The sequence below is a fragment of the Carcharhinus amblyrhynchos genome, chromosome 27, assembly GCF_965287045.1.
Source record: "Carcharhinus amblyrhynchos chromosome 27, sCarAmb.v2.hapA, whole genome shotgun sequence".
NCBI lineage: Eukaryota > Metazoa > Chordata > Chondrichthyes > Carcharhiniformes > Carcharhinidae > Carcharhinus > Carcharhinus amblyrhynchos.
The window spans coordinates 8,491,887-8,505,094 of NC_137350.1; the positions used below are offsets into that span (position 1 = coordinate 8,491,887).

The following is a 13,208-nucleotide window of genomic DNA, read 5'->3' on the forward strand; positions in this document are numbered from 1 at the left end:
TCCAGCAGCACATTTGAAAAAGTGAGGGTAGAATTTCTGCATTTACTTAGGAGTTAGCTACAACTTAAATCTACGGACCATATGGAATATCCATTTATTTTGAGCAGAGTGCATAGTTAAGATAGCATAAAGTAAATTAACTTCTATTCAACAGTACACTCAAACCACAAAACCACCTACCATTCTTCTGTACTTGAGAAAAATATGTTTTATAAAATTCACTCTTGAGATAATTGATCCAAAAGCTTTTATTGTTAGTGCTGTGGTATTAATCCTGTGGGAAATGGTTCTTAATATCTATCTCATGTAATCAGATTTATCACTGAGTAAAGTGGTGTAATACAAATGAATTATAATTTCTGAACAAGTGAGGCAGCAGTGCTAACCACTCTGCCATCCGTCCAGCGCAACAGAAGACAGTTCGCAGGTCGATTACCTCAGGCCCAGGAGTTCCTCAGGGCAGCAAACCAGGCTCAACTTCAATGAATTTTCAAAGTGGCCTCTGAATAGAATAGAAGTGCAAACCCCAACAGATCTCCCCATTTTGGATTCACTTTTAAATTCCAATGAAGTCATGGCTCATATCAGCTAATTCAAAACTAGAAATCAATCTCTGCATGATTTATTCTTCCGAGCATCACGCAAGCAGTGTTGGTTGAAATTTTTGATGAAATTTAAGGATAATAGAGCTGAAGACTTCTAACTTTTAAAATTGTTCCATTACTGAACAGAACATTAAATTCTGAATGTCCACTAAACACGCAGATATACTGTAGCATCATGGTTATGCTACTGGATCAGTAATCCAGAAGCTTAATTAAGAGGGATAATGAGACAAACCAACGGGCAGGAGTTCTCAGAACAGCTGAGAAGTTTAAATCCAACTGATTAAATAAAATCTGCAATAAGAGACTAGCATCGGTCAAGGTGGCCTAATAGTCAAAATGCCCTATCTCGTTTGTTAATGGCCTCTAGGGAAAGAAATCTGTCATCCTAATCCAGTGTGGCCTACAGGTGACTCCAGATCCACAGCAATATGGTCAACTGTCTCTGAAGTGGTCTACCCAGTTACTTAATTGTATTCAAGGCACTGGTAGTGAGCCACTTTAACAGTGTTTAGGGATGGGAAATAAGTTTTGGTTTATCATGAGGCCCCCCTTCAGTGACTGAATAAAATAATACTTCATCATTAGTTATTTGAGCAATTGGATTTTTCAGGCACAAAGTCTTTTTTGTTGAAGTTCCACAACTTCACAATAGATCAACTAGACCGAGCTTGCAAGTGCTACAGATGATACACGGCGAATTTGTCAATGGGCTAGAGCTAGCAGTCCATCATCTAAAGCTGTATTTGGTGCATTTTGAAATATTGCAGTCTTTTCTTCAATTTGTACATGTGCCTGCAGGGATTATAGAGTTTAACTTTCAGTAATCTGTTATTCCCCCTCAAGAGGTGTCATGATGAAAAATCAAATGCTGCACAGGGCCAAAGCCTAAAAGACTTAAACTATAACAATGCAAAGCTTGTCTGCCCCGATTATAAGTCATTTAAGCAACAAGAAACTGATATTTTAGGGGCGGGGTTGGGTGAAGGAGAAGAACTATTTTACAAAGGAAGGGATTGAGCTAGTCTTATTTTTGAAGAAGGCAGATCCAAAGACTTAATTAGAAAAGGAGGTTTGACCATCACTCCACCAACAGGACTGACCAGAGCCAAAAAAAGGTTGACCTAGTCAATGAGGTGCAGCTCACATCACTAGCACCACCTAATAACTGGATACAGCTTTAAGATACAGTAGGAAAATGTAATTTCACTCAACACAAGGCAATAAAGTGCTGGTGGATGACAGCTGTGAAAGGACATGCAAAGAGGCAAGGCCATCACTGAACCCTCATTGTTGGGATGAAGGGTACAGGATTCATTGTTACTGCACACACACAGAGCGATGCTGTCTGCCGGTGTTCAGCAAAGAGGCATCCAACAAGTTTCACGACATTTAATCATAGCAGATAATGGAGAAGCAGAAAACACCTGCAGCTGCCACATTGAGCAGTTATCACTGCACATCTCCGCAATGGCTTGCAAAGTCATTTTTAATTACAGTTTACCTTGACAAGATAGATCAAGTTCTCAGCTATAAAAGTAGAAAAGTAGTACCCCATTGTAAAGCACCTCATTTTCAACACTATTGGATTTACACTGCGCTCTACTAAACTTGAACAGAGTGCCAGAAACCACAACTGCAGAGGAATTGGAGCACTAGCTGCACATGATGTAATTAGCCACATGGTGGCCTGCACTCAATCTGCTCCACACTGGATCACCATTTCGTTTTTCCACATCTCAAGCAGAGTAATTTTCACATAGGGACATCTTTTAAATGTTGGGGAGTACCTTAGGGTTTGTATGTCTTTTCAGACTACAACTACATGCATTTATAGGCTGCCATTAACACAATTATGCATTTCACAAGAATGTCAAGCCAAAGACAGAACAATACGAGGAGGTGACCGAAATCTTGGTTAGAGAGATGGGACTTATTACAGTGAAATTGACACTTAAGGAAATTCCAGAGAGCAAGGCTTGTAGTGATCAGATAAAGATCATTATTCTGCTGTCTCTACGTCGAGAGTCTATGTTAAAAGTGAGGATTACCCCAAAGTCCAACATGAACTAGGCAGGTGAAGGCACGGCCACTAATTGTAGGGTGAAGAGCGCATTTCATCAGAGCCAGGGTTATAGAAATAAGGCAGTGGATGGGAAAGAGACCATCACACTTTGGTTCAGCCTGCAGCACTGCTCAGGTAGGGGCTGGAGTCACGTCATACATTTTGTAGAAGGGATAAAGAGAACGGCTTTGGTTTTCAAACATTTTTGACACAGCGTACTATTCAGAGAATATATATCTGATATAAAGGGTTTCATAGCAGAGGGTAGTGAAGGGAGAGAGTAGTACAATTCGGTGTCAGCAGCAGGCTAATCCCATGTCTACAGATGATTTTATGAAAGATGAACATATAGGTAAGGGGAAGCTCGACAGAAATAGATCTTCTAGAACTTTCTGAAGTGACTTTACAAAGAGATACCATTGGCACTAATGCTCTGGTGACAACAGGATAACTAAGAATGGAACCAAATCACACAGTCCCACTAAGTTAGACAACAGAGAAATATAAAAGAGTGTGAATGACAACAACCACCAACAGTCAAGATAACAGTAGAATAATGCATCATAATTATGTATAATGTTGTCTGTTAGGGCTATTTTGTTACCATCAGAAGGAGCAAATACTTAAGAGATATTCAAAAAAAGGTGCTAGAAAAATGGCAGGTATTGAAACATTCAAAGCTGTAAATAGCACCATCTTAGCTATGATTGCTACTGTCCAAACAGTCAACGTTGTAGACCAGACACCAAATGTTAGCTATTCCACAGGTGGTTAACACTGCTGCCTCACTGCACCAGGAACCCGGTTCAATTCCAGCCATGGGCCACTGTGCAGAATTTGCACGTTCTCCCCGTGTCTGTGCGTTTCCTCAGGGTGCTCCAGTTTCCTCCCAACACTTCAAAGATGTACAGGCTAGGTGGATTGACCAAGCTAAACCGCTTCTTCTCATCTAAAAACGTGCAGGTTAGGTGGATTAGCCATTGTAAATGCACAGAGTTATGGGATGGAGGTGGCTGAGAGGTTTTTTTTCGGAGAGTTGATGCAGACTTGACAATCAATTGCAGCGCCAAGCTGCAAACCTGGCTGAGAGCAGCTCGCCAGCAATTAAACCTGGCACCTCCTAGGCTAGTCTGTACACCAGTGTATTACAACAAAATATCATGGACAACATTTGCTTTAACACTGTTACCTTGTTAACATTTGGCAGCAAACATCTTGTCAAGCATTTAACTAGATCAATAACATTGCTGTGCTTCCAAAACAATACAGTTCCATACTAGAAGTCCTAACACCATCATTCATAAATGAAGGACTAGATATGTTAATACATTTCCTGGAGGTCTGCAGTGTTAATATTGTCAAGGGTAATTGATATCATTGCCATTTAATGCAACTGCCCAAAAGCCACTGAGAAACAAGACAGCCATGAGAGTAAGATTACCGAAAATATTGGGAGCACGTATATGAAAAAAATCAACTGCTGCTTTTAAAACAATGGTATGTAAACACATGCAAGTCTCACAGAAGAGATTGCTATCATCAACATGCAAATCCTAACACATGAACAGTTTGATGGGTATAGCTATCCTGGAATAACATAAGAATCAGGAGTATAAATAGGCAAATTCAGCCCTTCAAACGTGCACCACCACGCAATCAGATCATGGCTCATCTCTCCCTGGTCTCAAATCCATCTTTCCACCTGTTCCCCATATCCCCTTATTCCAATTTTTATTAGAAATATATCTATCTCAACCTTCCATTTTGCCACAGATGTAAACACTCACTGTCCTCTCCTTGTGTGACACTAATATCATCCACAGTATGAATGAAGCTCAAAATGATGGTAAACATTCCTGTAAGAATTAATAGACAACTACCTCATCCTGTAGCAGAAGAAGAGTACTCATCTGTCAAACACATTATCCATATCCAGACTGCTGCAGAAACCAGGGCAGGACAAAAATATCTGCTCCAATCTTTAGCTCAAGTTGACTTACAGTCAGTACAGCTTCATTAATTAAGCAAAAACCCAATCTTGATACATCATGCCCATCTCTACAATGACCTTTCAACAGAAATAAAATTACCTGGAATTTATTTATGCTAAGATTTAAATTAAAATTATACTGATCCCTATTTGGCTGCTAAAAAATATTCCCTTAATGCAACAACTTTCACTCAATTTATACAAGTCAAAGGATTTATACTTTTATTGCAAATTTTAGAAATCAAAAACAAAAGCTGGCAGTTCTAGAAGCAAACAGCTCAGTCAGTACTTGTAAAGATTGAAAATAAGTTACTACTTTGAGTCTTGATCATCTATTAGAATTCATGAGGCAAACATACCCAATATTTCAGAACACATCCACAAATGCTAACTGACCATAGCACAGTTTCAGCTCTTTCCGTTTTTCTATTTTAGATACAAACCCATTTATCAGAGGTATCACTAGCTCAGTATTTAATAGCAGGTTGATAACAAAGCATTCTATAGCCTTTGTCCAATTTATTGCATGGTCTCCCATAAACAAAACCCTGCTCACCAGTGCAGTTGAATACTTATGTAATGGACTAATATAATAATGAGATGTGTGTTCAACTCCCACCACAGCAGCTGGGGATTTTAAGTCAGTTGATTAAATAAATCTGTAATAAAATATCAATAATAGTAAACATGAAACTACTTACATTGTGGGAAACGTCTATCTGGTTCAGTAATGCACATCAGGGAGAGAAATCTGCTGCTGCTGCATGGGCAGCACAATAGTTAGCACTGCTGCTTCACAGCTCCAGGGACCCGAGTTCGATTCCCAGCTCGAGTCACTGTGTGGAATTTGCACATTCTTCTCGTGTCTGCGTGGGTTTCCTCCGGGTGCTCCGGTTTCCTCCCACAGTCCAAAGATGTGCAGGTTAGGTTGATTGGCTGTGTTAAAATTGCCCCTTAGTGTCCTGAAATGCGTACGTTAAAGGGATTAGCGGGTGAATACATAGGGATATGGGGTACAGCCAGGGTGGGATTGTGGTCGGTGCAGACTCGATGGACCAAATGGCCTCTTTCTGTACTACAGGGTTTCTGTGATTCTTTTCACTATCTGGTCTGCAGGTGATTCCACAGCAACATGACTGGCTCTTAATTATTCTCTGAATGGCCCAATAAAGCATTAGTTATATCACACTACTACAAATAACATCAAGAATCTAATCACCCAGCATTAACATAGGCAGTGGACATCAATGCATACCACCCAACTCAATCTTGTGAATACCTAGTTGTTTGTGCCAAAATTGGGAGAGTTGTCCCACAGAGTAGACAAGCAATGTCCTGCTGTAGACATACGCACAAAATCATTTATTTTCATCCAACATCACAGTCTCCTCCATCACCATTCAGGGCATACCCACCAGTGGTGGCTGCCAAATGGAATGCAGGAGGAAGAATGTTGGGAATCTTCAACATTGCCTCCAGACCACATGAAGTGACATGGTAACAGGTAACAACATTTGGAAGGAAAGGTCCTGCTGATCACCATACATTATCTTCCTTCTGTGATGAATCAGTACCCCATGCTGAACACCACTTAGAGATAGCATTGAAGGTAGCAAGGAATAAAGCATGTACTCTGATTGGAGAACTTCAGTGTCCATCACCAAGTGTGACTCAGTGCACTACCGCTCACCAAATGGGACAGTCCAAAAGGGGATATCTGTCAGACTGGGCATGCAGCAGGTGAGAAAAACTCACTTTGCCTCATGCTCACCAATCTGTCAGGTAAAGATGAATCTCTCATTTACAGTATTGGTAGAAGTGACCACTGTAAAATTCTCGAGGGAACAGGGTCTAGGCATTAGAATGCAGGCAGTTGTGACACTAGCACCATGCTAAATTGGCTATGTTTTGAACAGACCTAGCATCTCATAATGGAGAATTAATTGGAACTTGTAATCCATCCACAACAGAACTTATGCCACCACAATACGCAACTTCATTGCTCAGGATGTCCCTAATGGTTCCATCAAGCGAAGATGTGAGCATTGCTGGCAAGGCCAGCATTGATATCCAACCCTAGGGTGGTGGTGAGCCAACTTCTTCAATGACTCCAGTCAACATGGTGCAGGTGCACATAATGTTTAGGAGGGGTGTAGAGTTTTTTGACCCAGCAACAGCGATGGAATAGCAACGTGGTTACAAGTCAGGATGGTATATGACATGCAGGGGAACTTGTTGGTGGTGGTATTCCTATGCATCAGATACCAGGACAGTAGTCAAGAGCAGCTGAAAATGAGATGCCAACCTGCACAACACAGGGCTATGCACCTTGTCTGAAAACATAGCATTAGCTTCCAAGTGGACAATGACTAGATCCTACCCTGTTGCATCACCAACTCTCTCAACCCCTCTACTGTTGCTAAATTATTAGATTTCACCTTTTATTCATTCTTGAGAAATGAGAATCACTGGCAAGGCCTAAGTTCAAGAAGTTGCTGCTGAGTCACCTTCATGAGCAGCTGCAGTCCATGTGATACAGGTAGATCCACTGAGCTGTTACAGAGGAAGTTCCAGGAATTTCCAGGGTAGTGCATGGCTTTGGGAACAGTTTATAGATGGCACTGTTTTCATACAATTGCTGTCCACGTTATTCTATGTGGTGGAGGACACAGGTTTCCAGTGCCATGACAGGCATGTTAGCGTGTTGTAACAATGCATCTTACGTCTGTTACACACTACTGCCACTGCACCAGTGGTGGAAGGAGTGAAATGTTTAAAGGAATAGATGGACTATTGCAGTGCTTGTAGAGCAATCAAAAACAAAAGGTATATTTAAGATTTTAAAGAGATATCAAGAAAAATTACTCCTCTCCAAAAGTCATGAGTCAATGGAATTCACACACTGAGGATCTGGGGAGGGAGTATGAGAAGCTGGGAATGGAATTAAAAAGTAGAACAGACAAGGTGGTCGTCTCTGGGCTACTGCCTGAACTGAGTGCAGACGGGCGTAGGATTGACAGGATAAAGGAAGTGAATGGGTGGCTCAGGGATTGGTGTGGGAGGAATGGGTTCGAATTTATGGGGCATTGGCACCAGTATTGGGGTAGGTGGGACTTGTTCGGGCGGGATGGGGTTGGTCTGAATCGTGCTGGGACCAGAGTGTTGGCGAATCGAGTAAAGAGGACTGTAGACAGGGCTTTAAACTAATTAGGGGGGGGGGGAGGGTGCGAGGGTAGGTGACGCTACGAGGTCTAAAGTTAAGGATAGGGTACAGGTAAGGGAAGAGGCCGAGGATGTCCCAATTGGTGGCGTTACGGCAAATAGGGTCCAGGTGAAGGCTGGGATGAAAGCGCTTTATCTGAATGCACGAAGCATTCGGAATAAAGTGGATGAGCTGGTGGCGCAGATCGACACAAATGGATACGATCTGGTGGCCATTACAGAGACGTGGCTGCAAGGTGACAGGGACTGGGAGATGAATGTACAGGGCTATCAAGTGTTTAGGAAGGATAGGCAGGAGGAAAGAGGGGGTGGCGTAGCTCTGCTGATTAAGGATAGTATCAAGGTGGTAGCAAGGGATGATATCGGAGCCAAAGAGCAGAATGTGGAATCGTTGTGGGTGGAGATTAGGAACAGCAAAGGGAGGAAGACGCTGGTGGGTGTCATCTATAGGCCCCCGAATAATGATCTGGAGGTGGGGCGGGCTGTTAACGCGCAAATAAGTGCGGCGTGCAGGAATGGGACGGCAGTAGTTATGGGAGATTTCAATCTGCATATTGATTGGGCGACCCATGTTGGACGAGGTGGGCTCGAGGAGGAGTTCTTGGAATGCTGCCGGGATAATTTCCTTGAACAGTGTGTGTTGGAGCCGACGAGGGAGCGAGCTATCTTGGATCTGGTGCTATGTAATGAGGCGGGTAGAATTAGGGACCTTGCGGTGAAGGATCCTCTTGGAGAGAGTGATCATTGTATGGTGGAGTTTCTGGTGCAGATGGAGGAGGAGAAAGTGGGTTCCCGGACACGCGTCCTTTGTTTGAATAGAGGGGAGTATGGTAGGATGAGAGAAGAATTGGCGAATGTGGACTGGGGGAGTGCGTTGGAAGGTAGGTCTGCTGAGGAGCACTGGAGGATCTTTAAGGAGATCTTTCTTGGTGCTCAGCAGAAATTTATTCCGATGGTTAAAAAGGACAGTAGGAAGAGAGGTAATAAGCCGTGGATAACGAAGGAGGTGAAGGAAAGTGTTAAATTAAAAGCGGAGGAATTTAGAGTAGCTAAGAGTAGTGGGCGAGAAGAGGATTGGGAAAGGTTTAAATGTCAACAAAGATTGACAAAGAAGTTGATAAAGGAGGGTAGGAGAAGCTATGAGGCTGGGCTAGCACTTAATATAAAAAAGGATAGCAAGAGTTTTTATAAATATATAAAAAGGAAGAGGCTGGCTAGGGTGAACGTTGGTCCTTTAGAGGATGAGAAAGGGGAGCTAGTGGTAGGGGATGGGGATATGGCTAAGGTCTTGAATAACTTTTTTGTTTCTGTCTTCACGGAGGAGGACGTGAATAATTTGCCGGGTGTTAGCGATGGAAAGGTGGTAGGAATGGAGGGTCTTAATGACATTACTGTTACTAGAGAGGTGGTGCTCGACAGACTGGAGGGGCTGATTGTGGACAAGTCCCCAGGACCGGATGGAATGCATCCGAGGGTTCTGAAAGAAATGGCGGAGGTGATAGTGGATGCCTTGGTGGTTATTTTCCAAACGTCGCTGGATTCCGGGGAAGTGCCGGAAGATTGGAAAACGGCTAATGTTACGCCGTTGTTTAAGAAGGGTGCCAGGCAAAAGGCGGGGAATTATAGGCCGGTTAGTTTAACGTCTGTGGTAGGTAAAATGTTAGAATCCGTCATTAAGGAGGAAATTGCGAGGCATCTTGAAGGGAATTGCTTGATAGGGCGGACGCAACACGGTTTCATTAAAGGGAAGTCGTGTCTGACAAATTTACTGGAGTTCTATGAGGATGTGTCTAGGGCAGTGGATAGAGGAGAGCCGGTGGATGTGGTCTTTCTGAATTTTCAGAAGGCGTTTGACAAGGTACCTCACAAGAGGTTATTGCAGAAGGTCAGGGGACATGGAGTTGGGGGTAGGGTGTTAGCGTGGATAGAGGATTGGTTGTCAAATAGGAGGCAGAGAGTGGGGGTCAATGGGTGCTATTCGGATTGGCGGTTGGTGACTAGTGGGGTGCCCCAGGGGTCGGTGCTGGGGCCTCAGCTATTTACCATTTATATAGATGATCTGGAGGAGGGAACCGAGTGCAGGGTGTCGAAATTTGCTGATGACACCAAGATTGGGGGAAAGGCAAATTGTGCGGAGGGTGTGGAGAGTCTGCAGAAGGATCTAGATAGGCTGGGCGAATGGGCCAGGAAATGGCAAATGGAATTTAATGTTGGCAAGTGTGAGGTGGTCCACTTTGGTAGGAAGAATGGTAGGAAGGACTATTACTTACGTGGCGAAAAACTGCAGCAGGCAACGGTGCAGAGGGACCTCGGGGTCCTTGTGCATGAGTCGCAAAAACCCAGCTTGCAGGTGCAGCAGGTGGTCAGGAAGGCAAATGGGATGCTGGCCTTCATAGCGAGGGGGATTGAATATAAAAGTAGGGAGGTCTTGCTGCAGCTGTATAGGGCATTGGTGAGGCCGCAGCTGGAGTACTGTGTGCAGTTTTGGGCGCCGCACCTGCGCAAGGATATTTTGGCCCTGGAGGGAGTGCAGAGGAGGTTTACTAGGCTGATACCGGAGTTGAGGGGATTGAGCTATGAGGAGAGGCTGAATAAACTAGGCTTGTACTCGTTAGAGTTTAGAAGAATGAGGGGAGATCTCATTGAGACGTATAAGATGATGAATGGGATGGATAGGATAGAGGTGGAGAGACTCTTCCCGCTCAAAAAAGACAGTAGGACTAGGGGGCACAGCCTCAAGATAAAGGGGAGGCGGTTTAGAACGGAGTTGAGGAGGAACTTCTTCACTCAAAGGGTGGTGAATCTCTGGAATTCTCTGCCCGTTGAAGTGGTGGAGGCTGCCTCGCTAAATATTTTTAAGAAGCGGGTTGATGGGTTCTTGATAAGAGAGGGGATTAAGGGTTATGGGGAGAGGGCGGGAAAGTGGAACTGAGCCACAACAGATCAGCCATGATCTTATTGAATGGCGGGGCAGGCTCGAAGGGCTAGATGGCCTACTCCTGCTCCTATTTCTTATGTTCTTATGTTCTTATGTTCTTATGAAGTGTGGTGGATTTGAGACTTTGACTAAATTTAAGGAAGTGGAGGACGGATTTTTAATTATTAAAGGTTTGAAGAGCTTTGGAGAAAGGGCTGGAAAGTGGAGTTGAAGCCAAGATGAGATCAGCCGTGATCATATTAAATGGTGGAACAGGCTCTAGGGGCTAAAGTGCCTACTCCTGCTTTAGTTCCTATGGTTCTTATGGTTGGGATTCCATCTACTCCACAGACATTGCTTTCCATCTGTTGAATGGTTTTTTCAACTTCTCTCCAGGCCAGAATGGCAGTGAGACCAAGCTGGTGATTGAGGAATAGAGTTGAGGATGTTCAAGTCGAAGACAAGAGTCTCAGTTGAGGAGTCAATCAATATGCTCTCTCCAGTACATATTGGCAGCCTCCCTGTCCTTGATGAGCTCTCCTCCATGCTGTGACAGCACTGAAGAAACAGCACGTCACTGGTGTGAGAGTTGTCGGATCTGCTGCATTCTTTATGCTGCAGATTTTATGCTGAATCACTCTTCAAGCTCCTGTAGGACTACTGATTTCCTCCAGAGCCATGAAGTTTCCAGTCAATGAACGCTTTGCCTTAGGCTCAATTAAGTCAATTATTTCCGTGGTCATTTTTGTCACATTTCCTGGTAAAGAAACCAAGTACCTTTTTGCAGTTGCTTATTGAGGTAGACTTTATGCTGACCAGGCACTATGGGCACTCAAACAGTAGTCAGTATCTGTCATGACATCTGAACTAGCAGCAGTGTTACAACAGTCAATAAATTTCACTATCAGGACTTCCTCATGGAAGCCAGTTTATTGTCACATTATTTTCCACTGTAAAATGTTGCTGCCAATTAATTTTCTTAAACAATTGGTGCATCTAATTAAAATCAATGCCACTTATCACAATTAATTCTACACAATCAAAGGATGATACAGCCTTTCCTTGGCCAGAAGAAAAAGGTACATATCTGCTTCCATTAAAAAGAGGTGGGTGAATAAGAACTGCACAATAAAATTCCACTCCATTGTGTTCAACAATGTCGAAAACCACAATTCCTGTATTTTGCTTTAAGATTGCAGGATAAGCCAGTATAAGAATTGTATGCAAATGAAGTTAATACAAGATTGTCTGGACTTTGAGGACCATAATTCCAATGTTTGGGATTATGGGACCACTTAATACCCCAGCCAGGAAGGTTAAGAATTACTTTAGCCATAGAATAGAACCATAGGATCCCTACAGTACATGAGACTGCCATTTGGCCCATTGAGTCTGCATCGACCCGCCTAAACAGCACTGTATCTAGACCCACTCCTGCGCTCTATCCCCATAACACTGCACACTAACGATGGCCAACCAACCTAATCTGCACAACTTTGGACTGTGGGAAGCAACCAGACCATCTGGAGGAAACCCATGCAAACACAGGGAGAACGTGCAAGCTTCACACAGACAGCCACCCAAGGCAGAATTGGACACGGGTCCTTAGCACATTGTGAGGTAGCAGTGCTAACAACTTGAGGGGTCTGGGCTTCTCCAATCTGACACCAAAGACTGACTAGCAGCTCTTTTCTGAATCATCTCAAGCACTTTAAGGTCTTTGTGACCAGAAAGGTGTGACAACATCATAGCACAACAAAATGTTTGAAGATGACGTCTTTGCCTAACTTGAAATCAACTGCTAATTTTTATAGCACAGCATTCTACATACTTTGTTGAAAAAGCATCAAGTGTGCCAAAAGCCCAAGACCAGAGCTTCCCAATCTGTTGGTCATGAGCCCCAATAGAGTCTGAGAAAGGATCTTGGGAGGTCCACGACAGCAATGCTTGTGGTGGAGCTCTGACTGAGTGCTAACATGCCCCTTCCCAATCTAGCAGTTTAAACACCCGTCAGCTGTAATCCAGACCCCACCCCTCCAGTGCCCGCCATCACCTCCTGAATTACACTCTGGGGTCACAGCAATTTTCAAGTCTCAAACAGGATCACAGCGAGAAAACGTTTGGTAAATATCACCTTAGACTTCTCAAATTTAATTCTCAATTATTACAACACCAAAATATTAGATTTACTTTATCTTGTATTTCTCAAGTTGCCTTTTTTAATTGAACTGTGCCTTTTATCTGACTACACTTCTATTTGACTAGTTGCATGGGGCTTCTGAATTCAAATCATGAATGTAAATTATAAACAGATCCAATTATTGCTCGTTCCAACCTAATCCCCCATGGAAATATCTACTGCTTCCTGCTCATTTTCAAAACTACATCCCCAGATTTTGTCCTGAATCT

General features: G+C 43.3%; 2 protein-coding genes across 2 annotated transcripts in view; one reads left to right on the forward strand and one right to left on the reverse strand.

Moving 5' to 3' along the window:
• The window catches only part of nsfa (N-ethylmaleimide-sensitive factor a), a 222,383-nt gene that overhangs the window by 173,094 nt on the left and 36,081 nt on the right, over positions 1–13,208 (reverse strand). The window lies entirely within an intron of this gene.
• LOC145359176 (ADP-ribosylation factor 1-like) overlaps positions 3,176–13,208 on the forward strand; it is a 104,654-nt gene continuing 94,621 nt past the window's right edge. Inside the window, exon 1 of the mRNA XM_080213615.1 lies at positions 3,176–3,188. The gene's annotated coding sequence lies outside the window, so the exon portion shown is untranslated. The remainder of the gene's footprint in view (positions 3,189–13,208) is intronic.